Consider the following 27,367-nt stretch of genomic DNA (forward strand, 5'->3'; position numbering starts at 1 on the left):
CTTCAATCTCCTATATCTCAATCTACTGAATAGTTAGGAGGTTCGTGTCTCCAGCAATGTTTTTCAGTCATCCCATAACTTGAAATTTAATCTCTTGATATCGAGTTCTAGGACCATAGTAGAAATGTGTTTTATTGTTTTCATTTATTATTTAATTCGATGTTTATGTATCTTGCTACAGTAGTTTCTCGTTTAATATCGCTTCACTCTCGATTTTAGCACGGTTTTCTGTTCGATTTTATCACGCCTATTTACATCATACATTGAGGAATAACCCATAACAACCAACATATATTTATTTGACCCATCTCTTATGTGCTTTTCATTTTAATCGCTCTATTTCTGCAACATAAAGCTCAAATTTTGCTGAAAATAATAAAAAAAAAACATTTCAATTATATCATACTTTGGTATATCACGTCAAAAATTTTCGGCACCGTGATGTAATCGAGAACTGTACATAGTTTTCTCAATATCGAGTTATGAATAGATGACTGTAGTTTGAAGTTTATTTCATTTTCTGCATATTAAGATAAACAAGATAGTTGGCGTCTGTGGAAACATTGTTCAAAAGAACAATACCTATCTGATAGTGAATAAATTCAAACATTTTTACGATACTACTCCATTTCAAACTCATGGCTGTATGTTTTGATGGCTTCATGACCATGCGGCTTGTGTCGTCTGACACTTAAGCGCATCGTTTCATGGTTCAATTCCCGCTTTAGCCGTTGAAACTTTTTGTGAGGAATGTTTGATCATTCTTTGTCTAAGGTTATATTACAGTCCGAGTAGCTAAATTGCTTAGGACAATGTTCGTGTCTTTTTGTTTCAGTAGATATAGTGTAGCACCAATAGTCATACAATAGTCATCGGTAAGTTAAGCAAACGTCGTCGTCATCAGTAGATGCGTGGATTTGTTGGGAAGGGTATGATATTTTGAAAAGCGAAACAGTAGTTTTGATGTATAAATAATGAACAAAAAAAACATGTTTTCACACTAAAATGAGTTATTAACCTTTATTTGACCGTTTTTATTGTAGCTTCTAGCTCATCAGGATATAAAATATAGAAGTCTGTACCAAATTGTTTTAAAGCTACCTAACAGATGAATTTTAAAATGAATTTCTTTCTGTTAGAAAACCCTTGATCTGTGCTGAACAGCTTTTCCGACGACACCAACCCTCTATCTTATCAAGATCTTCATAAACAGAATATTAAAAAAAATAACTACAAGCACAACCTAGTGGATGAGTTCAAAATAATTTTAATCTGCTGAACATCCTTGTCGAATACATCAACCTTCTGGCTGATCAGAATCTCGCCATTTATATATTCACCGTCAACTAGCTCTTGATTTGCTGAACATCTTTGCCTTTTAGTAAATAAGGCTCTTGAGAAATAGAATAGCAAAGAAAAATTATTACTAGCGTCACCTAGTGAATGTGTTTTAAATCAAATTTTTCTATCAAAAGATAGCCCACAGACAAACAGACGTAACACTTAGAACAAACCTCGATCAAAATCATAGTCACGAGGGCATGTACGCCCAATGCTAAAATCGGTTTGTTTGGCCGACAGGCCAACAGATGGCAGTAGTGTGTAAACGTCAAACGCAAACAAAAACGATGCGAGTGCTGCAGGTGGCGGATTGGCCACCTACCATATTTTTAAATCGACCGTTAAAAAGGTGGTCGATGCACAATGATGAGAGTGTGACGTCTGTTTGTCTGTGGATAGCCCTCAATCTTCTGAACACCTTTGACGGAGATACCAACCTTCTTGAATAAGTATGAGTATGAGTACCACCAACGGCTAAATTCTAAATCGGATTTCTCACCTCCAGATGGCTTGTGATCTGCTAAACAACATTGCCGAAGACACCAAAATTCTAGCTGATCAGGATCGGTTGAAGAAAATTAGTTACTAGCGCCACCTAGCGGATGAATTCTTAATAGAAATATTCATCGCCATATAGCCCTTGATCTATTGAACATCTTTGCCGAAGACACTAACCTTCTAACTAAGAACGATCTTGACGATTGAAAAATATTTGTTGTCAGCGCCACCTAGTGGATAAACTCTCAATTATATTTTTTATCGCCATATAGCCCTCGGTTACAACTTTAACGAAGACACCAACCTTCTAGCTCATCGGGATCTTTAAATTTCCGTGTAATGCCCCTCGTGTCCACGCTTTTTTAGGGGCCCAGATAGACGTAGCGGTAAACGCGCAGCTATTCAGCATGACCATGCTGAAAGTCATGGGTTCGAATCCCGCTGGTCGAGGATCTTTTCGTAAGAGAAATTTTCTCGATTCCCAGGGCATAGAGTATCTTCGTACCTGTCACACGATATACACATGCAAAAATGGTCAATCGGCATAGAAAGCTCCCAGTTAATAACTGTGGAAGTGCAGGCTTTGTTCCAATGGGGACGTTATGCCAGAAAAAAGAAGTCCACGCTTTTTCCGTTCTACAGAAAAGAGGCAGAGTCAAGGGGGATGCCTCACCCAAGGGCTGTAAAGCCAACTAATCGCATGTACTTCAAAATTTCAGTTTTCAATATAATTGATCTATTGCTCTCCAAATTGTAGCCATACGAAAATTTAAGGTTCGTCCCGGTAAAAAAAAATTTGGTGCTAAATTATTTCTAGCAATAATTAAAATATTGTTACAAGAATATTGACAAAAAAAATTCAACATAATCCCGAAGACGGCAATTTCAATGCACAATAAAACCTGCTGTATGATACTGTTGTTGAAGAAGTCTTTGTGTAAGCTGGCGAGTGAAAAAGTGGCACGATCAATACCGCTGTTATTGTGTAACTGAACTGTCATGTCAATTCAGGAGTTTGCTGAAGAGTCTCTCCAGAGTATCCGCTCGAAAATCTTCAGAATATTCTTCATATACTCCTCAAAATATATCGCCGAACACTCCATAACAGAAACTATTTTTCGGAATTTTTAACGAAAAACTCCAAAAGAATTAGCATTTTATTTACACATTGCTCTTAGGATACTTTTAGGAATTCATTTATTCTTCTAGAGTTCTAGGAACACTTTCAGAGATTCTTCTGGGGATCCCTTCAAAAATATTCAGGAAATCTTCCATTGCAAAGGCATTTCCCCATAGATTCCTCTAAGGGTTCTTCATTTTCCATGAGGGAAATGGTTGCCCTGGTATTAGATTTTCTTTTAAATAATCCAGGGATTGCTCCCAAATTTCATGTACACCCGATATTTCTGCTACAAGTCAATTAGTGATCTTTTAAGTAATGTGCTGAAATTTTCTCATATTTTTGGCAATAATTTCTATGAGATATCTTTTCAAATAATTCACAAGAAAGTGGATCAAAGTTTTCTTCAGGGGTAGTCCCAAGAAATCCTGATTTTTTTCTTCTGAAATTCCTCTGGTAATTCCTGCAGGAAATATAAAATTTTCATAAATCTAATGGAGTAAAAATTGTTTCTGTATTACCTTAACCCGCCCCTTAAAACCGGCCGAAGTAAGGTGAAGTTTATTTCTCTTCTAGAGATTTAGGTGTTAAACTTCATCATTTGGGGCCTTCCATAGCCGACTGATTCGATTCCTGAACGGTCCAGGATCTTTTCGTAATGGAAATTTCCGTGACTTCCCTGGGCATTGAGTAGTATGGTATCTAGTAGCGAAAATGGCAACTTTGGCAAAGAAAGCTCTTAGTTAATAACTGTGGAAGTGCTCATGAGAACACTAAGCAGAGAAGTTGGCTCTGTCCCAGTGGGACGTAATGCCAAGCAGAAGAAGAAGAACTTCATCATTTGGAAAAACTAACTTAATGATTAAGGGGAATCATTTCAAGGATATTGGACATCTCATCTGTTGGTTCGCTGTACAATTTTGATTATTCCGGTCAATCACGGAGTAGCACCTACGAATTGTACGGTCATCAATGCTTATGCTTATTCCTCATGGATTCAGCTATTTCTCCAATGTTTGTTATTCAGGGGTTATAATTCTGCTAGTTTCAGCTTGTCGGGTTTGTTGTGGGTTTTGACGGCACGCATCTTTGTATGTAATAATGGAAACTCTCGTAACATCTCTGAGACCCATAATCATACGACCGGAAATCCGCGCACGAGTCGTCATCAATATGAACTTCCTCTTTCGTGGGACAAAAGAAGCAGCCGCAAGTATTTCTCAGCCAAACTTGAAACCCCAACCGCACACGAGAGCAGGACGGGAAATGACTATTTAAAGTTTTGTCGTCGGACGGCTATTGGAAGTAGATAATGGTTCACATTAGCATTTTTGAATGTGTGACAACAAAAGGCCTCTTTTCCAGCCAGAGCTCTAGCGAAAGCTAGAGGCCTATGTGGGACCCAGCCGCTTCTGCTGCAATCGATTTTCGTACGAAACCGGGAATCCGATGGTGTGCTGCACATTAATTAGCATACAAATGATTGTGGAATGGATGTTTCTTTTTAATTTTCTCTTTGTTTTTCCTCGGATTAAAGTGCGGATAACCCGCATGAGGCCCGTTGTCGTTCGGAACCAATTTAAATCCAATAGCACGTATCTGTTTAATTGCCAGAGACGATCAATTGGCAGGTTTTGATGACGAGTCGTAAAAATTTGTTTCGAATAGTGTTTGACATTTGGTTTTTGTTTTTAAAGTCGGTTGAACTAGAAAGTAGTTCTACTATGATTTCGTAAATTCATAATTAAAAGGTGAAATAAATATTTGTTTATTTCAATCAATGTTTTTTAGAAGGTTTTCATTTATTAAATTAATTTATTCATTATTCCTGAATTCAAAGATATGTAGAATAATCATTCTGGTACCAAGTAAGCATTACAAAAGAAAATTCCAATTCAATAGTCTATTTTTATAAACAATTATGCTAAGAAGCACGCTCGGTTCCAGTAGGGCCGTAACGCCAGGAAGAAAAGAATAGGACGAAGAAGAGTATGCGTAATCTGTTTTCAGTGGTAGCTTCTAAATTCAACATGTTGAGTGGTTATAAGGAGAAAAACTCATTCCATTACTTAAAATCAAGATGGCGTCTAAATCCAAAATAACCGCCAATTTTTTTTATTTAAATTAATATTCTAATTCTTCACTCGACTTTTTGTCCAATGTGCCACTTATTTTATAAAAGGGCAAAAGGCAACAATATTATTTGAACAAAAAAATGTTTTCAATCGAAAAATCATGGTTGGCATAGTTGGCATAGTTGGTCCGAAGATAAAACGTCGAAAGAACAAAAAAGAAGAGGAAAAAAACGGACAAAAAATTGGAAATATGAAAAAAATAAGTATGAATAACGTAGAGAAGCTTTCGCGCGCCATAAACCATCGGACATGTTTTGTCATTGAACCTTTGATCCTTTCAAAGTTGTATCTTTCAAATGTTTGTCCCCAAACCTTAATTCTTCACATACGGTCATCGCATTGAATAAATTAAAGCGTAGTAAAAGGAGTTATTTTTGTTCAGTTATCAGCAGTCAGCATTTATCAAGAAATGGAAGCTTGAAGTGGGTAAGTTCACTTACGTCGATACTAATCTGTAATTCGCAGAGAGTACTCACGACGCTAATTCCAACACTTAAATTGTTCTTTTCCGTCTCTCGTGTATTACGTCTTAGCTGAAACAAAGCCTCTTTCTCAGATTGTACCGTAATCCGGGGTAACATTGATCAGTTTTTAGGATATTTCTTTAATATTTAATTGAAAAATGCAAAAGCTCTGAGTTTTATATTTTTAAAACAAGTACTGCCACTCATAGCTCGTGACTATATACAGTATTTTGTTTTCTGAAAGATTTAAGCATGTTTACAAAAATGTTTTATGCGATTTTTTCATTTAGCTGATATGGGGTAACATTGATCATCCATGTAAACAACCTTCGGTAATATTGAAAATCTCATTACTTACTTAAATCATGGCCCCTGAAGCCGAATATCATGACCAAACGCTTACATCTCATTTACTTTTTGAGTTATTTTAAAATTAAAAACACCTCGAACAGCGGAATACGCCTAAAGGTAGGCAATTTACTAAGAGAATTCTACAATTTTAACAGTAATTCGTTAATGTTGCCTAATTGAACATACAGCGGAATCGTTTTTGGCGATGCCATTTTTAGTGAGAACCGCATTTTCCTTGCTCATATCGCTTGCAGAACCTATGTGAGACATATTACGACACGAGTTGACAAGAGACAAATTTACGCATAAAATTAACGCAATTTTTGCAAAAATCTTAATTTTTAATAGCTCATAAATATAAGAAAGAGAAGCAACATTCATGCTTTGGAAATGTTTCATCAATAAATGATAATACCAACTTATTACGAGATGAGTCATTCCGATCAATGTTACCCCGCTGATCAATGATACCCCGGATTACGGTACTTCGAAAGCACATCCAAATTTATTACCTGAAACATTTGTTAGCCAACTGACCAGTATTGCATCTATATATCGTGTGAAAAACACTAAGATACTCTAAGCCATGAGGATACGAAATCCAACTCAAAAATATTCTCGAACTCACTACCCTCAGTTTACTGCTATGATTCTTTAACTCCATTCAAAAACTGTTTTATATTTCTCAACATTATAAATAACAATTGATTTTTTTAGCCATTTAGCAGTATTACAAGAAACGTCTTATAATAATGCAAAATTACTTTACAATCATCAAACCGTCTACAAAATTCCTTGATCGACTCTTTACAACAGTGGTTCCCAATTTCTTTGATGCTGTGGCTCAATCAAACTTCTACAAAAATCCTGCCAACCCCTGACAATAAAAGTTCCTGAAATCTAAGGTTATGAAAAAAAAAATATTTTGCCGGATTGAAAGCTTTGAGTCGGGTGAACACAGTACATCTCAAAATAAGAATAAAATTGATTTGAATGTAATTATTTAAATTCATTCGCCATACATCCAAGTTCTCGTCAGTCCTCATAGCATAGCATAGCATAGCATAGACTGACTGTACATGTCAATGGTTGCTACTCCGTGATTGATCGGAACTGGTAAGAATTGCACTACGATCCAAATGAATAAGGGATGGGAGTTTCCGCTTACTCTCGAAGTGCAATTTTAGCAGATCTAATATTATTGATCAATAACGGCGCCGGCCAAGTCCTTACAGTCAGTTGGGATGGGGAAGGAATGTTAGGGTGTAATGATTGTTGCTTCTAGAGACCGAGAATACCTCTGCATCTCCACAATCACCACGGGAAGGGTGTTTATTAGTGAGGGAGGAAAAGATCTGGGAGTCACCTCTGGTCGGTGATGCGATCCATGGACAAGGGGGAAATATACGACTTATATTTAAAGCTAGTTTTGTGTTTTTGTCTCGAGAAGTTTTTGGAAAAAAATACGTCAACATCTATAATGTCGAACAATTCAAAAGACGTTTTCATTAATGCTGAAAACTGAAAATTACATGTATATATTTTAACTTATATGAAACAGGACTAATGCCGACACTTGTAGTGACGAACCACACATAATTTGTTTGAAAATGACAAATGAGTATTACTGTGCATTTTGTCTCGATATGGTAGAAGTTTTAGAAAATACGTCAACATTCACAATGTCGAACAATTCAAAAGATAATTTTTAATAATGTCAAAAAGAGAAAAATATTATGTATATTGAAATTGTATAAGAAAAAAGCATAATGCCGACACTTATAGTGACGAACCATACAATGTTTGTTTTAATATTACATAAAAGTTACGCTTTCAAGAAAAAATGTGTTATCATAAGCATGAAACGAACTCACCAGTTGGTAATCCATTCTCGACTGAACTCAAAACTGACACTGACAGCAAAACTTCATGGCGTCCCGAAAACAAACCGTCTTGCTTGGGCCTTTTCAAATACCTGCCCAGCAAGACGCTCCAAAACAGGGGAAAAAAAATTCTCCGGCGACGAAAACACGCGCGAATCCGTCAGCAAAATCAATCGGACGACGCAAAACCGAACTGTCCTGCTTGGGCTTCACGAAGCACTACCTCCAAGTTCTCGTCAGTCCTCATATGGAAAAAAGTCTATCAAGGAACCTGCTCATAAGTTTGAGGTCTAGAAACGGTTCAACTTATATATTTGCCAGTTTCATGCAAAATAACATCTGAATTATTTCACTTAGCATCTACCATGAATTTCGGAAAATGTCCATAAATGATTCCTTTAGTCCACAGAGGAGCATTCATAAAGAATGTTGGAGGAATCTCATCAAAATTTCATAGATTCTTCGGAAGATTTTAACAAAAGATTCATCCATAATTCATCAGAATGTATGAGAACTTCATAAAAAGTTTTTTTTTTTAGAAATTTCCTAAAAAAATTTTCGAAAAATGCTGAAAAAAATATTATAGATACCCCAGGCACTATCTTAGTAATTATATCTGTCAGCAAACCTCTAATTAACAAAGCTAAATTGAAAATGGTGATGGCATTTGCATTGACCAAGGGTCCTAGGGTTCCGCGCATCACCGCTTAGGAAATCCTGCCCTAGAACTAGACCGGCACATCCGTTACCGTCCCATTTTACAAGTTCAAGTCAAACCTGTGTGGTGTGGTGGCCGTATCTCAAGCATGATGGATATCCTCGTGGGTGCCATTACAAGCTATTAGGCTCGTGGGAGTAATTGTGGTGGTATCTAATATTACGTATACTCTAACCCGCCAACGGGTTCTAAATATACACCGGAGAGCCGACTGACTAACTCGTGAAACTTGTGGACGAAGTTCGACCGACAAACTGTGTCAGCAACGTCTCAGATGGCCCGAAACGTCTTTCAGGGGCAAAAGGTTTTTGGGACTAGGAGAAAATAAAAATGTTTCGTAGAAAATCAAAAGCTGCTTCTTGATAATAGAAGCGTTTACCTTTAAAATTTATAACATGTTCCATAAACAAATCTATAACCTCGATGGCACTGGTAAAACACCAGTATGCCTCATAGAAAATACAGAATGTATTCATAGTTAATGAAATAGTTGTCCATAATAAGGACTATTTTTATTCATAAATGTATGGAGAAATTTCATTGTACATGTAACACATTGTAATGGTGAATAACTGCTTTTATTATGAAGTAGTTTTTGATTTTCTATTGAGTATTTCTACTTTTTCATTGGTGTATTTACTCGGCTGCCTCTCTCGGTCTGTCAAGTGTGAGTCGTCGGTGATTCCGGTTGGTGAGTGCTCCCATTTCGGCTACCAACAATAACAATGCGCCATAATTATGTTAATTGGTACGAAACGTTTGACAGCTTACTTGCTCGGTTTTTGGGGAAGTCGTCAAGTCGTTTGGTTGATGCCTGGCGCCACCCAACCTCTGGCTACCGCACGCAGATGAATCGTAGGATGGTTCGGTTCCTTAGCCTGACTGTGGGCAGTAAATTTAATTAATGATTTATTCAGCGTGAGTAAATAAATTATGCGTACAGTTTTTGGGGCGTCGAGTTTCTTGAACCGACGCGATAACGAAAGAGACACCGTTGAAAGCAGTGTTATGTCGAAAGGAGAGTACATTATTTGGATTTAAAATACACACAGGTGAATGAAGGCAAAACTTATTTTTGAATCCGGGTCACAATAATGTGAACTTGATTACAAATTAATTTTCATTGATCTTCTTCTTATTCTTTCTGGCGTTATGTCCCAATTGGGTCAAACCTTGCTGCTCTGCTTAGTGTTCTTTTGAGCACTTCTTCACTTATTAATCGAGAGATTTCTTTATGAATTGATGACTCACATTTACAGAGGTAGCAGTCACTTTTTTGAAGTAAGCATTTCCACTAAAGTAGTGCGACACATACTAGTGAACTCCTTCACTGTTGTACTGGGAATTTGAAAAGTTTAATCTTATGGATTCTATTTCTTCCGAAAAACATGAAGTAGCAATCCTGAAACTGTTCACCAGAATTGTATGTATGAGCAGTTATACTGTAGTAACTGTCCATTGATGTCTAGAATAGTGAAAAAGTCGTGGACAATACTAAAATTCTTCAGATATCTTCAGCATGAATTTGCTGCACGACCTCGGACGGTTTCACAAAACTTTATGTAGGCCTCCAGTTTCAATATACCGCCTAAATAAAGATTCTAAAATACATCAAAGTTTAATTATACAACACGAAATCACAAATGTCTCTGGTAATTAACACGGTTTTGCAACAAACGCAAATCCTCCCGGCAGGCAAGAGCGAAATCTCATCATTGCAAATCTCTTTCAATCGGCTCTTTGCGGTACACCGATGTATATCTAATCTAATTGGAGCGGCGGAATTAATTAAACCTGCCCAACAGAGTTAACCCAGCTCAGCTCTCGGCTGGTGGCGGTTTGCCTGATAAATGTTAATTTATTTACACACAAACCCGACATATCGGTTACCCCCGTTGTGCCTAATATCGAGTGTGTGCTCTCGGGGCGAGGAGGTTACAACGGCCGGCTTCATCCGTGTTAGGGGGAATCAGGGTAGAACCGACACCCTAAGCTTATTGATAAATGTTATGGGCCTTCGCTTCTTAAATTAACCTAGTATCTTTGCTGAATCACATATTGGTCATAAATCTAGTAATACTTGAGATAGCCAAACATATATTAAGGTTAAGCTTAATAAAAATCAAAATCTTATTTCATGTTTTAAGGTGAAACTATTGAATTGAGGGTATGATTGGTACCATTTTGGGGTAACACCGACAAATCCAGTCTGGCTAGAATTGACACGTTGTAAACATAAAAATTACATGAAATGTCTAAAAGAATACTACAAACGTAAGTTTCAACTTTTATGGCACCCTTATCCAAGCGGTTATACATACATATAATACGTAAATTATTGATGAGAGGAATGAGATCCACCAAACATGTGTGAAAAATATACAGGGTGCGCCATCTTCTATGTCGGTGTGTGAAAATTTAATAACTTTGTTAAAAGTACAGAAAAGTACAGAAAAATGCGAAAATCGTCATATCATGTTTTATGGTAGTTTTTACATAAAAAAAATGAAACATAAATATTATTCATCACTTGTATTGTATAATCTATTTAGACTCAGTTTTTCGTTTTGGACATGCTTTTTATCTGTTACTTTCACCTTACCAGAGAGGAATTGGAAGCATACCTTCAAATTTTATCATTCGGACGTCGAGTTCAATATCTGTGTGATGAAAGCTGCTATAACATCAACGATGACGTCAGCTTCTTCACAGGCCTTGTCTCCAGCATACGCTTATATCAAATGATAGAATTAGTTCATACCTGTGTCATTGGGGACTTAAACATATTTTCGAAAAAAACGGCTCATTTTGGAGAGCTTTGATTGATCCTTCATATAAGTGTGATAAGCGGCTCCGTTTTGCTCAAAACCTATGAACTAATATTGATATAAGTTGTCTCTAACCGATGGAACAAATTTCATCCTCAAAAATTTGTTATAGGCCTCCGTATATATTTTTTATTCAACTTTAACAAAAAATAAAAGCATATCAAACCTATAAGACGCAAATGTTAGGGGGGTCCGTAGCCTTGAGGTAACGCTTTCGCTTCATAAGCGGAAGGTCATGGATTCAATTCCCAGCCCCTCCAAAAAATAACCCGTCCAGCCACCAGAAGACGCCGCACGGAGGACCGTGCATAGGGGAGCACATCCATCCTCCGTCAGTATCAGATGGTGACTGAGACAAATTGACCCACTTCTCAGGCAGCTAGCCTCAAACGACTCAGGAACACGGCAAAGGAAGATACAGATAAACTGATTCCGGCACAGTAGTGGCCACGAGCACGGAGCGCCTTAAAAAAAAAAAAAAAAAAGGTGCAAATGCCCTAAAAACTATGACCCTGGCAAAATATTTTATTGTGGTCATGAAAAACACGTTCTCTAAGAACTCCTACATCCTCTGATACCAAACAAACTAAAATTTTCAACAATAAAGTGTGGTTTTTGAAGGTGGAAAGTTTATCACCAGAGTATACGACAATCAGACGCTGCTTCTTACTTTAGGCGGACAAAACCTTTGAGCTTCTTTGCTTTATTACATTATTTAGGACAGTAAGAAAAATATGACAAAAATTGTTCTGGATAGCGAAGTTATGTCGGAATATACTACAATAATCAGAAATTACATTCACTAGCAAAAACAATGAAAATATCGCTTGTGGATGCTATATTAACGTTCAAACAATTTTCGCATTTTTTTATGGGCCATACTGTAAACTAGTTCCTATTTTTTTGGACTATTTCATGGAAACAACATCAATCAAGTGACTCCATTTACGGTTATGAGCTCCTTTTCTGTATTTTTCATTACTTTTCGAGCTTTCTGGGGGAGTTTTGCGATTACTTCGGCACTAGGGTCTGCCTCGAACTCGTCAATGATCCAAGATTTTCTGGCATATACTTTTCTTTTCACATAACTCCACAAAATAAGTCTGGAGGAGTCAAATCTGGATATCCAAATTTGAATCATATGTCCTTCCTTTTTGACATCAGATGCCCATGGAATTTCCGTTGCAGAAACAGAACGATTTGATTTGCAATGAGATATCGAACACCGCCTTGTTGAAGTTAGTAACCGTCAAGACCTTTTTCATGAATTTGTGGGCAGACATAATGAGCCAACATCCAAAGATATTGATTTCCATCGATTGATTTGAAAAAAAATGGCCCAATATATGTTTTGGCGCAAAATTCGGCCGAAACAGTTAATATTTGGACATGGAATAAATTTTCATGAATCTCAAATAGATTTTTGATTCGTCAAATGTAGCAAAAATGTCGCTAGATGATGTCTGTTGACAAAGATATTTTCATGGACATGAAACTTGAATTAACACAACTGCAAGACTATGTTCAATTTGAAGCGTCTCTCTTCTGGCCTGTTGTTCCGGCGTAAAGTTTTGCATGATTAAAATTTAATTGATTTGACGTTTTTAAATCTTGTCTAACCAAATTGATCGGTTAATAAATGTCAAAGTTATTCAATGCTTTCATACCGACATAAAAGTTGGCGCACCCTGTATGTGATAATTTCAGTGTTCCATGCTAAGATTGTGAAGAAAGGGTGAATACAAATTATTCATTTGTATTCCTTAGGGTGCGGTTTATTTTTCGATAGTTCTTAAAAAAAATCGTGTGCGTGAATCAGATTATATAAAAAGAAAATCATTAAAGTTTGAGCCAAAAATATTGAACTAAAGTTGGTGCACTTTCAGAAATGATTGCATCATTTTTTTTAATTTGATTAGATTAGACCCGTTTTCATAAAATTAAATTTATTACATGTTTGTAATACATCAAAATTTGTCTAGAACTATTAAAAAATCTTTAAAAAATCCATCGACTCATGGAAATATCCAGTAATGGAACAGAAATGCTTTGGAAAGCTGTTTAGTAACCATGAAATTCTGTTTTTAGTTTGGTTCCATGAGTCGATATCGAGTCATGGAACATCGACTCATAGAGGTTTCACTGTATCTTCGAAATCATGTCAATTAATTTGAAATTGATTGAATTTCCAATTTCAAATAAATTTGTATGCTTTTGAAGATAATTTGATAACTTTCAACAGTATATATCAAATAGATATAGATCAAACATGGATTAAAAAAAAAAACACAAATTTCAAAGTTGCTTTTGAGCCAGAAATTACGGTTTTACTTTCAAACTGAAATTTATATAGCATATTCTCGTATCTGTTAAGTATTGAATTGTTATTATATTTTTTGTGCAGGAATAATTTTGGTTTGTAATGAGCTAAACATTATTGCTGAGACCTTAAAATCAGTTTAATGAAGTATAATTATCAGTAACATTCTCATTTTCAACGTTTTACTTGCAAAAGTTCGAAAAATGTGCCAATTCTCGGTAAGAGCTCGTGTTTTTAGTTGTTTTTAACCTTTCAGTCGTCGCGCGGTTTGCCACCGTCAGAACCACCACGCTGCTGTTGTGAACGAAAAGCGTGGTTTTCTTTCAACAGTGTTGTACAAAATACAACAGCGCGACGACTGAAGTGTTAACGACCTAGGTCAAATCGAGTTATCAAATACAGTACTGGACAGAATAAAGTACGTATTGGCTTTTGAGTTAACGTTAATCCTGAATTTTGACAAAAATGATAAAATTTTAAACTAGAAATAACTTTTAAACGGAAAAACTTTAGTCAATATATCCTTTTTCAAAACTGTGCAATCTAGTAAAACAAACAAGTTCGTAGAATAGCATTTTTCAGTAAAACTGTTTGATTTTAAAACATTTTCTTGATATTTTTATGCCATTTTACAAGTTCAATGAAATTTATGTGCAATTTATGAACAATAGGTCCACTATAAGCCGAGACCAAACCTCCAAACTTGAACATTCTGTTTGAAAACGGCTAATGCGTACTTTATTATGTACAGTACTGTACATGTTTTATCCACACTTTTTTAAAGCAGTCAAACTATCTTCAATAATTTTGAATCGGTTCTATTTACATAAAATAATGGTAAAAAAAGTTCATTCTGTTTAGAAAAAGGCAGAAACATTTTTAGAAAACTAGGTACATACTTCTTGATAATACTATCTATAGTTTAAGACAAATTCGATGTTCTACAAACTTCTCATTAATTTAATTCTGAAAAGAATGGTGCTAAGAAATCTAAATTTGATTAAAAATAACGAAGCTACGACGACTCCATTGAAGGTCACATTTTAAAACTTCATAACATCGTCAAGTTGCTTGTGCAACTAATTAATTTCAATATTTTTGGCTTATACAGGTCGGAGTCGAGATTCTGCACGTGTTCTGCTGGGCAGTGCTTCGTTGAAACCCAAATAAGAATTTCGTTTTTTCACGTAGTAGGGTAGAAGCACCGGTTTTGGTCATACGCCAGTTGTAGCCATAGTGGATTATATACATTTTACCAAGCTAATCAACATGAAACCTTTTGTGTTTTGTAGATCACATTCACATGATAGATATATTTTCATTCATTTACTCGTCCGAGTTTGTTCAAAGCATAAGAAAAACAATCCATTTTACTTATAACTTAAATTCCCATACACCTCATTTGGCCAGAGTACTCCTAATTTGCCCACTCTCATAAGAAATCAATGTGATTGGCCAATTGAGGAAATGTAACTAAATCTTTGCCCTAAACTGGTTTTGGTGGCCTATATTGACCAACGAGATTTTCAAAGCGAAAAAATGTTTTTAGCCCAGTTCTGACATTTTACTTACATAATACGGATTTAAAGCTAACAGGGTTTCCCATATAATTTTTATTGCAATTTTCACTTAGGCTGGCCAAAACCGATGCTTCTACACTATTTGATTTTTTTATTCATTTTTCTCGCGTCGGCGTCGAAGTTTTTTTTTCGGTTTGTTCTGCACGTGACCTGCTGGGCAGCTAGTGCTTCGTTGAAGCCCAAATAGAAAGTTCGTTTTTTCTCGAGTCATCGTCAATGTTTTTTTTTCTCATTTTATTTTGAACGCATTCTGAGAGCTTCTCGATGGCCCAAGCAGTCGAATTCAGGTTTTCGCATCGCCGGAGTGATTTGTTTTTGTGCAATGAGCATGCTGATTAAAGTGGATCACGGTTACTCAGTCAAGGTTGCACGATCAATTTGGTGAGCTTGTTTCATGTTTCTATTTTGAGTGTACAATATATTATGAAACGTATTTTTATCATGAAAACGGTAGAAATGTGAATGTGTATATGAATTGATTCATTAAAATATGAACAGTTCGTCACTGTGTTACAGTGTTAACATACATCTTGTACATGTTTTAGATAACAGAAGAAACCCTATGGTGGTACCCAGATAGCCGTAGCGGTAAACGCGCAGCTATTCAGCAAGACCAAGATGAGGGTCGTGGGTTTGAATCCGACCGGTCGAGGGTCTTTTCGGGTTGGAAATTTTATCGACTTCTCAGGGCATAAAGTATCATCGTACCTGCCAAACGATATACGCATGCAAATATGGTCATTATCCGGAGTGTCGATTTTTTTCCGGATAATCGAATCACAAAAAATAAATAAAATTTGCGATAAAAGTACTTAAATATTATATTTTCTCGTTGTTTTTTATATGGTGCAATGACGTAGCCAGAAATTATTCTAGAACATTACTGCCCATAACTGCAAAACAGTCACATTCGACATTTTTGACAAAATGGAGTTAATACCATGGAGAATCATCAAATGATAAATACTTTCGATCAACTTACTATTGAGAAGAAACAAAATTTAACCAGCATTTACAAAAAAAAAACATTTCTCGAACCCCCTTCTCTTACCTACGTACAAAACTGCTAAATCATTCATATTGTATATTGCAATACTAAATTATCTCAAATGTATGCATTAAAACTGAAAAACAAGAATATCAAAAAAAAAAAACAAACTCCGGATAATCTATTCTAAAATTCCGGATTTATGAATCCCGGATAATCGAGTCCGACCTGTACTTTGAGGATTCTAAATTTATATGATTTGAATTCATAACAGCACATGAACTTCTGGTTTGAAGAACTTTCGAAAAATAAGCTGCACCCTAGTGTTCATGGAAAGTTGAAGAAGATAAAGTTGAAGTGAACGATTAATTGTGAAAGATATTATGAACCGTTGCACGAGTTCACTAATCTGACGTTTGAGCTATGCCGAATTCATCCGTTGTTATGGTCACATAAATAACAGTGAACCCGTGCATCGGTCCTAACGTTCAATTTTATCAAAATAGAAGACTCATTACGCGTGGTAAAGATGGATAAATTAAGGGTGAAATTATGAAAAAATCCACGTGCTCGGCTGGGATTCGAACCCAGGACTCTTGTATGCTAGACGAGCCCTTTACCAACTACGCTATCGTGCCACTTGGTGACCCAATCACTCAGATTCTGTTCCAATTATTAAGAATCAAAGGGTATCAGTTTTACCCATTTTACCCCTATGCTGTACCAACACAGCCGGTTTAGGAAAAATAATGCCAAGGAAGGAAGAAAAAAGCGCGTGAATTAGATTAAATCATCAAGCCGCGACGTCGTTTGAAGCCGGCGGCCCCTCGGTTACGTGTACTTGGCCGCGGCGTGTAACCAGTCAGTGTATACAAACAATTAACGCGCAATCGGACTGACGCTCCGAGAGAGGATTTCACCGGAACATTGCAGATGAATGAACCGTTAGGCCACAAGGTGTCCACAACGTTTCGGATTTGGTTCATGCGTTCGATTTGGTGGTCAATAACCTCAGTTGGAGAGAACTGGGTGCTTTTTATCGATTTATGGTGAGTGTGAGTTACAATCGTGATTAGCATAGTCATAAATACTATACAACGCCGACTGTAGAGGGACGCTAAAGACTTCTTCTATAGTGAGCGTGCGTATCAACAATATTACGCGCTTTAGGTCGGTTAGAAATGTGGACCAACGGAGATAAGCGTGTAGCATAGCAGGTTGTGATTCAGAGTGATGTATTGTGTAGGTAAGAAATTGTTGGCCTTAATTATGTACGGTAAAAGAGTGGACTGAGACTTTATGTTAAAAGGGTAAAATTTTCAGTAATGGATCACAACAAAAACCATTAGAAGGCATCTTCAACAAAACAAAAAAAAAGTTGTTTACGACACTGATACGCTTTGGTTATCTAGTTGCTTGTGCTGAATGCAATATGATACATGGTTTAATGTAAAGGAAATGATTGCTGCACATTTTAGATTCTTTTTCATTGATTGATAAAAAGTATACAAGTTGTGAATAAGAAAATCAACAGAAAATGTACCTATTTCTAGTAACATGTTTCCCTCTGATCTGACTGTAGCTGAAGCAGGCCAAGTTTGTAAAAAATCGTCGTTAACTAATTAAATTTACTGAATTTCGAATTGTGTAACATGAGCATGAACATAGATGACCGTATAACTCTTAGTTGCTACTCCGTGATTGACTAGAACAATCGAAGTTGAACAGAGATCCAATGAATGGGGCTTGGGATAAAAAACCATTCTCAATGTGCACAGAAAGAACTCAAAATTCAAAAGTCAATAACGGCACCGGACACATACTTACGATCACCGGGGAAGGGAGGGATTATTAGTTGGACAACCATTGTTGTTACTAGAGACCGAGTATACCTCTGTATTTCCATAGTTGTCATGGAAAAGATATTTGGATAATTGGATAAGGTAAGGATGCGGGAATCACTTATGGTTGGTCATACGATCCAGGGTATACTCACGCCTAGAAAGATTTGTCATATAATTCGATAATCGTATTTTACGCCAAAGTATGCAATATGAATTTAAAATTTAAAACTTTTTAGCATTTTTGATAATTGAATGTTTTTTCTTTGAGATTACCCAAAGAGTATTATAGTTTTATTGATATTGCTCATGAGTTATATCCATTTGAAATCCTTCAATATTAGCACCTCAATTGGTTTCAAAATTAAAAAATCTAATCAGACATGCATATATTCCATCAGGTATATAACTTACTTTGAATTGCATTATTAACATTGCAATGATAAATCCACTCCAATGGTTTGTTACGAAAATCACTCACAGTCACAAAACAAGACAATGACTCTGCCCAATGGCCTGGCAACTCCGTGGTTGGTGGCCGCGGCGCTGGTTAGCAATAATAAACAACCCGTTAAATGACTGCGGGTCGAAGTTAAGTAGTCTGCCATAAATAACCGGTCATTGCGAATGCACCATCCGACTGCAAGTTTACACATATTAACCGCTGCAATCATATGAAGCCGTGCGTTTGGCTCTTTTTTCCATTCATCACACTCATAACCAAAGCGCGCCGATGTTTATCCAATTAAAAATTATTTTCGCACTAAACACATCCTACTGTACTGTGACTGAGGCAGTAGTAAGGCCTGCCCTTGGCCATTACTTCACATCTCTGTCCGGGGCTTCCAACATTCCGAACTCGAGCGATTTGTTGGTTCAAGAGATCACTGCGGTTCACTGAGTGACTTTGGATTGTTTTGAAAGATAGAAGCCGCAACTACACGACGACGATGACGATGATCCGTCCGGATCGCAAAGTTGGAGGTCTACTTCTTCAGTTGTAATAAGTTATGGCACGTCAAAATTGCTGTCTCTCATAAACACCCCCTATGCGTCATGCCCGTGAAACAGATCTCACAAGATGGTCTTGCGCAGCGGTTTTCAGATCGTGCTCCACGGAGCACTCCCTGAAAACTGTGGTAAGTTCTGTGCGATCATCCGGAATTGTTTTTTCTTCTTCTTCTTCTTCTTCTTCTTCTTCTTTTTCTTTTTATTCTTCTAATTGGCATTACGTCCTTACTGGGACAGAGCATGCTTCTCAGCTTAGTGTTCTTATGAGCACTTCCACAGTTATTAACTGAAGACTTTCTTTGCCAAAGTTGCCATTTTCGCATTCGTATATCGTATGGCAGGTACGATGACACTCTATTGTCAGGGAAGTCAGGGAAATTTCTATAACGAAAAGATCCTGGACCGACCGGGAACGGAACACCGACACCTTCAGCATGGCTTTGATTTGTAGCCGCGGACTCTAACCACTCGGCTAAGGAAGGCGAAAAAAAGAAAGGTATGTGTATATTACAATTATATGAAACAGAAATACGGGTTTATGGTGACACTTATAGTGACGAATAATCCATAGTTTGTATGAAAATTACATAAATGTTACGTCGCCACGATGAGAAAGTGTTATCTTAGGCATGAAATGAGCTCACAATCCATCCATAGCGAACCGAATACGATTGATCTTGATTCTTTATTCTAGATTTTGATTAAAAGACCACGCACTATTTACTTCAACTTTAGCATCCTAAAGTTCAAAGGTGCAATAAGTTAATCATAAAAACTGCTCCGTGAAAAAAAAAGCCCGAAAACCTCTGGTCTAACGCAACGGAGACGGTTACATCCGACCATAGACGAATGCGGTAGGACGAATATGATGTGAGCACTTTGACAAACTCGCCCCGACGAAGATGACGATGATGATGTGATGAATGAGCTTGATCGAATATTGGTCAACAAACTTCAAGCTTAGCTATAAGCCCACCAGACGTCGGCGGACGCTCCTCTCGTCATCGATTCAAGCAGCAACGGTGTCAATGGACTTGTGGCGAAGAGTCAGTTCTTGCCATTGCATGCATTATACCCGTCTATGTATACGACGATATGAACTCGTGTAGTAAAGTTGAAATGGATGTTTTCACAGCTATTCGAACGCCGTTGCTGTTGACGGGCGGCGGCGACGGCGGTTTACTGACTTCTAAAAATTGCTAGACTAAGCGATTAGCAAGCAGTGTAGGTATTGAGTTGCAATTCAAGTGTAGGATTTCTGCAGGGTCGCCTCGTTATCGTTCCTCGAACCGCATACGTGCCGGTACTATTTCTAGCAGGTTCGGTTTTACTTATTACTAGTTTTACCTTTACTGATTTAAAATGCATCGTACATATACACACGAATGAGGCTTGCTAACGGTTTAGTTGAAACATTTAGTTGATTTTGACTCAGCCAACTGGGTGATGCTTTAAAATTTTCGGACAAAATGATTCCATTCAATGCAGAAGCCAAAGCAGTAGATAACAAGTGTTGCACTTTTTTTGATCGACAACGAGCAACAAGTATTAGGACTTTTTATTTCATTTACAATACCAATTCAATACGATTTTGACTATTGTGTCTAAATACGATAAAGTAGTTTACAAAACAAAACAAAATAATACAAACTATTTGATTTGACCTAATTAAAAGCAAATGGCGAGAATCAGTTGAAAATCCGATGATTCAGTATACCGAATTCCGGTACCTATTTTATCGAAACGACAATAGTCATTATTACATACCGAGAAAAAAAATCACTAAGGAACATTCTTTATTATACTTATTGCAACTTTAGAAGGATTCCTTAAGAAATTACTTGAATTACTCCCGGAGTAGTTCTGTTATTCTTAGAGTAATCTTTGGAAAAACCCAGCAGAAATTATTGGAGAAAATTCAGTAGTAATGCTTGGAGAAACCATAAAGTACTTAAATTCTAAAATAATTGCTGGAAGAACGCACACAGAAGATCTTGGTAGATTTTCTGCTAATATCATTGAATCAATTTCAGCAGATTATTTTGGAAAATTTCTTTGTGAATCCTCAGTGTTATTACTGCAAGCATCTTAGGTAGTATCATTTTAAAACAATTCGCCCATAAATCAAGTTCTAAGCAATGGCTTGTAGTTTCTGTGACGTTCATAATTTTTTTGATTTATGGGATTGAAAAAAAAAACAGAAATTTCCTACTTTTTTCCATATTTTTTGATATTCTACGACTTTATAAATACCAAAATGATGTCTCAAAATTAAAAAAATATGATGCTCTACTCTAGAATTAAAGGAATACTCATTCTAGCATGTTTGTAAGCAAATGACCTTGGTATTGAATCACTTTCACCCGATCAATTGATGGAAAACTGTGATTTTCTATGAAAATTGTCATATTTTGACGTTTTGTGCAATTATTTTAAATGTTCACTATTTTTCTTATATATTTTAAGTCTTCCGAGCGTTTTTATTTTGTTATTTTTTTAGTTTTTTTTTGCAGCGGTATTAGTTTAAAAAGTTAGTAATCTTGGTTGACTTTAAAAAATTATAACTATCAGATTATTTTAGGTAAGCTTTAGTAAATATAACTCATAAATGCTGATACAAATATTAATTATTTTCTGTATTTGATATCACTTGGACCGTTCTAAGGGAAAAGATAAAAATTATTTAAAAAAAAAAATTAAAATATTTTTTTTTAGTTTTTATTTCATCTTTGCACTTGTTTCAATGGTCTTAATCAACAAGATTATTTTATCTCAAAATCAGGTTATTATTTTAAACACACATTCCTGTCAAATTGATTGAAAAAATTGTTGATAATGGGTTGAGATGCTACGATTTTGGTACAGCGCCCGTTTGATTTTGGCTTGTTTTGATTGGCCAAAACAATAAAAAAAAAGTTTTTGATTTTCATTATTCATTATTAATTGTAGGTATTTAATTTTAATTATTCTGCAGAAAAGATAGCATAGCTTACCGAGTTAGATAAGTTGTTGGAAACCCAATTTAAATCTACCGAGTTAGAGAACGAAAACCAGTGCTTTAAACGTCAGACATTTTCCGCTTCCATGATCAGCAGATAAATGATTTTTCTAAACTCATCCGCTATTTTCGTTACCTCTCACACACAGAACGAGCAGTGCAAAGATAAAAATAGAGTGACTACAAGCTCAAACTAAAAATGAACCCCGATGGTTTGCATGAGATGTCGTTTAAATTAGCGAGGATGCACGATAGTACAATAAAACCAAATTCGTCTATTATTACAGCATCACGGTTGATTTTCAACTGAAGATGCTTGAATTTCACATGATAGTGTAAATTTAAAGTGTATTCGATGGAAAAATAAGAGATTAATCGTTGAAAATCCAGTTTATTTTGATGCTCCAAATATGTGCATCTATCTATCTATCTATCTAAGCGCTTGCACATCCAATATTGAAATGCATCCTGAATATATTGGAATTTCTTCAAGTTTTTTCTTGTCAGCATTAATATTTGCAACAGATCAGATATCAGATATATGATACAGATACTAAAATGGCCAAGCCCACTGTGCAGACTTGGCTTTGATGATAATTCAAAAGTTCACGGCAATCAGATTATCCACTTATGAATAATATGATGGACGTAAACTGTTGAATTTTATTGAGGTAGAAACGGGGACAACTGTATTATTTCAGGGAAAAATTGAGACATTAGTAAGTCTCGTAGTGATATCTCAAGCGTGTACTAGAATAAGGGCGTAAGTCGCATGATCATTTTCTTTCCATCGATCCTCTTTTCTGTAGTTTTAATGTAAAACATTGTTAAAAGTGCATTTATTTATAGCGGAAATCTTAAGTTTTTGAACTAAAAAATTCCTTAATTTTCTGTGCCATAAAGTTTCGTTTCAACTGCCGCCCAACATACATGTGAAAAAATAGAGAAATTGAACATCTGAGAGGCAGGCTTTGTCCCAATGTGGATGTAATGCCATTACACAGGTATCATTTTGAGATTGAAAAATCTGGCGGCCATCTTGAAATACGATGCCATTTTGGTTTAAAGGAGGTTGAATGTTTTTTGACCATCTTAGCGCTAATCATCCATTAAAAAAAAACAATCAAATTCTTTCATTCTTATATCTATACAGTCATCTCTCCCTTACTCGATATTCGGTATCTCGATATCGCGTTAGAGAACCATAGTCAAAGTTGATTTTCATGGCTACCTCGATGGTCCCTTAAATCGCTAATGTACTGGTTTTGTGTTCTGTAACTCGATGCCTCCCTAACTCGATGGTCCCTTCAATATCGAGTTATGGAGAGTTGACTGTATATCTATAGAGCTGTTCATTCGATTGTTCATTTCAGTCAATGGTTTTGGACCAAATAAATTAAAGAATGAATGCCGAAGAATCATACTGGTACCAAATATGCATTATAAAAGAAAATTCCTATTTAATTATCTGGTTTTATAACTAATCAAGCTGAGCAGCAGGCTCTGTTCCAACAGGGACGTAACGCCAGGAATAGTAAGCGATACGGCAGATTTAAAATTCAACAAGTGCTAGCAAGTTAAAAAAACTCATTCTACTACTTAAAATCAAGATGGCGTCAAAATCCAAGATTTTTTTCCCTTATGTTTATTTGAAAGGTACTCTGTGCTCGTGACCACCAATGTGCCAAAGTCATACTTATCCACTCTACCGGCAGCTTCATTTTTTACCATTAAAAAAATATTCAAATCGCGATAACCTTTTTTTGTTTCTTGAAACTTCTGCACCATGTTTCCATAAGATTTAAAAAAAACTCTTCTAGTTTAAGAATTCGTGTCGATTTTAATCATTGCTCATCTAGTTTTGAAAATATTCCGATATTCCTTGGGGGTCCGACATTCTCCATACAAAATTTCTTTGGCGGCCATTTTGTTTTTGGTCAATTTACCAGAAAAATAAAATGTGAACTATACAATGGCACGTAATAAGGAGCTACCCTGAGAAAATCATACAAATCGGTTCAGTATTCTTGAAGAAATCTTAAAATTACGAAATGAGGTTTTTAGAGTTTTCAAAATCTTTTATTTGTCCAGCATGGTACCAGAAACATAAATGCCCATTACTCAAAGATGACTGCACCAAATTGCTTAATTTTTTTACAACATACTCACATTAATGTATAATTTCGTGGAGTGAATATCAGAATACGATAAAAATTACGTAGCCTGAGATATTTAAGTGGGTTATTGCTACGAATCGGTCTCCCAAAGAGTTTTGGAATATTTCCGAATCCAGCTGACCAAATATCAATATCGATACATATTCTTAAACTGGAAGAGTTCTTTGAGGTCTTGTGAAGAAATTGTGCAAAATATCGAGAAACAAAAAAGTTATCGCGATTTGAATATTTTTATAGCGGTAAAAACGAAGCTGCCGGTATAGGGGTTAATCTGTTGCTTCTTTACCGATACAGATCTAATTTAAACTAATCTATATTTACATCTACTTTCACTCTCTTCTACTCTTTTACTCTCACACCGAGCAAGTGAGCAATTCTTGCTGAAACCAGGCCGCCATCGGCACCCATCGTTAGAATTCCAATTTTATGTCACTTTTCGCTAGTTTTCTATAAAACTCAAGGGTGGTCCTTTCGGTTTTCTCAAATTGGTGGAACCCTCGTAAAAGCCCATTTTTTGATAAATATTGGGGTTTCTTCACGTGATATGTATCATATTTCCCTTGGAACACATTTGAAGTTAAAAAAAATGGCGGTTATTTTAAATTTGGTCGCCATTTTGAATTTTGAAAAAAACATCGATTTTTCACTATTAGCGCTCCGCTCGCACTGTGTTTTATTTTCTCATTTTCATGCGCTTTTTGAATAGCGCCCTAACCGTTGATTTTAGCGATTTAGTTTGTTCGGAGAAGTTTCTTGGTATATTAAAGCGCAACTTTTGACGAAAAAAGTATTGTGATCAATCCACCTAGCAGTGAGATAGAAAAACTTTTTTTTCAAAACATTTAGATAGGCAAAGTTTTAGAATTGGCAATTTGAAACAACTTCGTCGAAAACACAATTTTTCTATCTCTTATACTTTTTGAGATATATGCCGTTGTATGTGAATGACCCCTAAAAATCATATTTTTTATCATAACTTTTTTCCAAGTTTTTTAACATTTTTTGTGTTTTCTACAAAGTTGTTTGTCATACAAAAACCCGTGTTTTTGCTGAACATATCATCACCCTATCTTTTGAAGTAACAAAGTTATTCATGAATTATTCTTTTTTGTATTCGAATTCTCTGATTCTGCTCAATAGAGAAACAAAAAAGCAGATCGGAGTTATTTGTATCTTTTAATTGCTTATCTTTGCAGTTTGATTCCTATTAGATGCTTCCCACAGGCTTGATAGAAACTCCTCTGCGATGCAAAGAGGAGGCGATTTTGCCGTTTTTCTGGGGAGAAAAAATTAAACTCAAAATTTTCAACACAGATCCCCAAGCAATTCAAGTGAGAGTGCAAAAAAATGCGAGGATTTTTCCTGGTACTCTCTCTCTCTCTCTTGTTGCGATGCTCACCTTTACTCACGCTCCAAAAGAACTCTTGAGCGTCCCGCCCGAACAAGGCAGTCCTGAGGGAGTTGTGAGAGCATTCTTTTTTGATGGAATTTTGCTCTGGTGTGTTTGTGCTGCTTCTTCCACGCTCAATTTACGTAGCCTCTCTGCTTAGCATTTTTTCGCTCCCTCGCAAAGGCAGCGTCCATTTATTACGTAACGCTAAAATTGGAATTTTTAGACCCCCCCCCCCTCCATAACGCTTTTTGTATGGAAATTTTAGAATTTTTGTATGGGTCGTAACGCTAGAGCTTACCCCCTCGCCCTCCTTCGAGCGTCACGTAATTTGTGGATGCCGCCAAAGAGGCAAAGGCAGCACGCTGCTCTAGAGTATGTCACCGAACTCTGATGATGTTTAGGAGTATTATGAAGCCTGGCTTCCCATCCCCAAATTCACCTGCATTCGGTCGCAGTCAGCGCCGTTATAACGTTATAACGTTTCCAATATTTTGAGCCAACAGTACAAAAATACAATAATCCATTAGAAACCCCGGGATTACGCACTATCGAAAATAAGGTTAATGTGGAATGCATGCCAGGCCAGTTCATCATCGCGTGCAGAGTGTATTTGAAATCCTGCTGTTACAAATGTATGCCATCGCAGTGGTAGGCCCAAAAATAAAATCAATGTTGACGTACCGGAGCATATGAGGGAAGACGGGTCCATATAGACGTGGGTGTTTGGGGGATGCCTACAAACGAAACATCAATCAAGGTCCACGCTTGACCAATACAGGGGAAAAGCACGAGTGAAATCGAACGTCGTTCCCGTCACACGGGTTATCACCATCCCAAGAAGTGACTAATCAAGCCGCGATCAATTAGTCAAGATAGGTACAACACTGAACCAAGTCCCAGCAGTCAAGTCACGCACCATGGCTGATTGAATTCTATCGAGTGCAAGCACTAGGTACTGAGTTGATTACGACGGATGAAGATGATGGATTTGCACACTATGGAAGTTCCCCTTCTTCGAGCGAATCGCTTGGGGCAATGATGTTCACTCTGTCGAGTGATTGAGAGGCAATCAAGTAGCAAATGATGAACAAGTACTTCATCACTGAAGAATGTAATCGGATAATTGACTGCTTGGTTGGGAGGTTTTTCTAGCACTCGCTCGGATATTAGCAACCAATTGTCTTGGAAGGGTCAAACTTAGAAGATTTGAATCGCTTTTTGATGGGTTTGATCGGTTTTTGAACCGTTCGTGCTTGGAACCGATATCGAATGCTCGCACGCTTATGATGGGAACCATTAATTGAAATTGATGTAGGTTTTTCCTTTGCTGGATGCCGCGCCGCTGCTGCTGTCATCATCGATAATCTCCATATACGTCGGGCCGGAGAGAAATCATAAAACTTTTCTTATCTTCATTGATGTTTCATCGCGCTCAATCACTCTTACCGCAAACGGGCAAACGGTATCGAAGGCTGGCGAAGTGCGTTCGTGTGGGCCAGTTTGTAAGCCGCCGGCAGCCGCAGGACATAATCTCACCAAGATATGACACAAATGGTACATCGTCGGTACTGTGCTACTATCTGCAGCGAGATTGCGGTTTATGCCCCATCTTGTGCGTGTGGAAAAAGTTGCTACCGTAATGATCCGGGGGGATCGCGTATTTGATGGCTTCCCGCCGGCTTCGCGGTGGCTTTTATTGGTGGCAATCATGATCATCTCTT

The 27,367-nt window shown here is 36.7% G+C and overlaps 1 protein-coding gene across 6 annotated transcripts in view; it reads left to right on the forward strand.

The window, feature by feature from the left end:
* The window catches only part of LOC5566316 (dnaJ homolog subfamily B member 6), a 435,678-nt gene that overhangs the window by 179,864 nt on the left and 228,447 nt on the right, over positions 1 to 27,367 (forward strand). The window lies entirely within an intron of this gene.

Source organism: Aedes aegypti, chromosome 3, assembly GCF_002204515.2.
Source record: "Aedes aegypti strain LVP_AGWG chromosome 3, AaegL5.0 Primary Assembly, whole genome shotgun sequence".
NCBI classification, from domain to species: domain Eukaryota; kingdom Metazoa; phylum Arthropoda; class Insecta; order Diptera; family Culicidae; genus Aedes; species Aedes aegypti.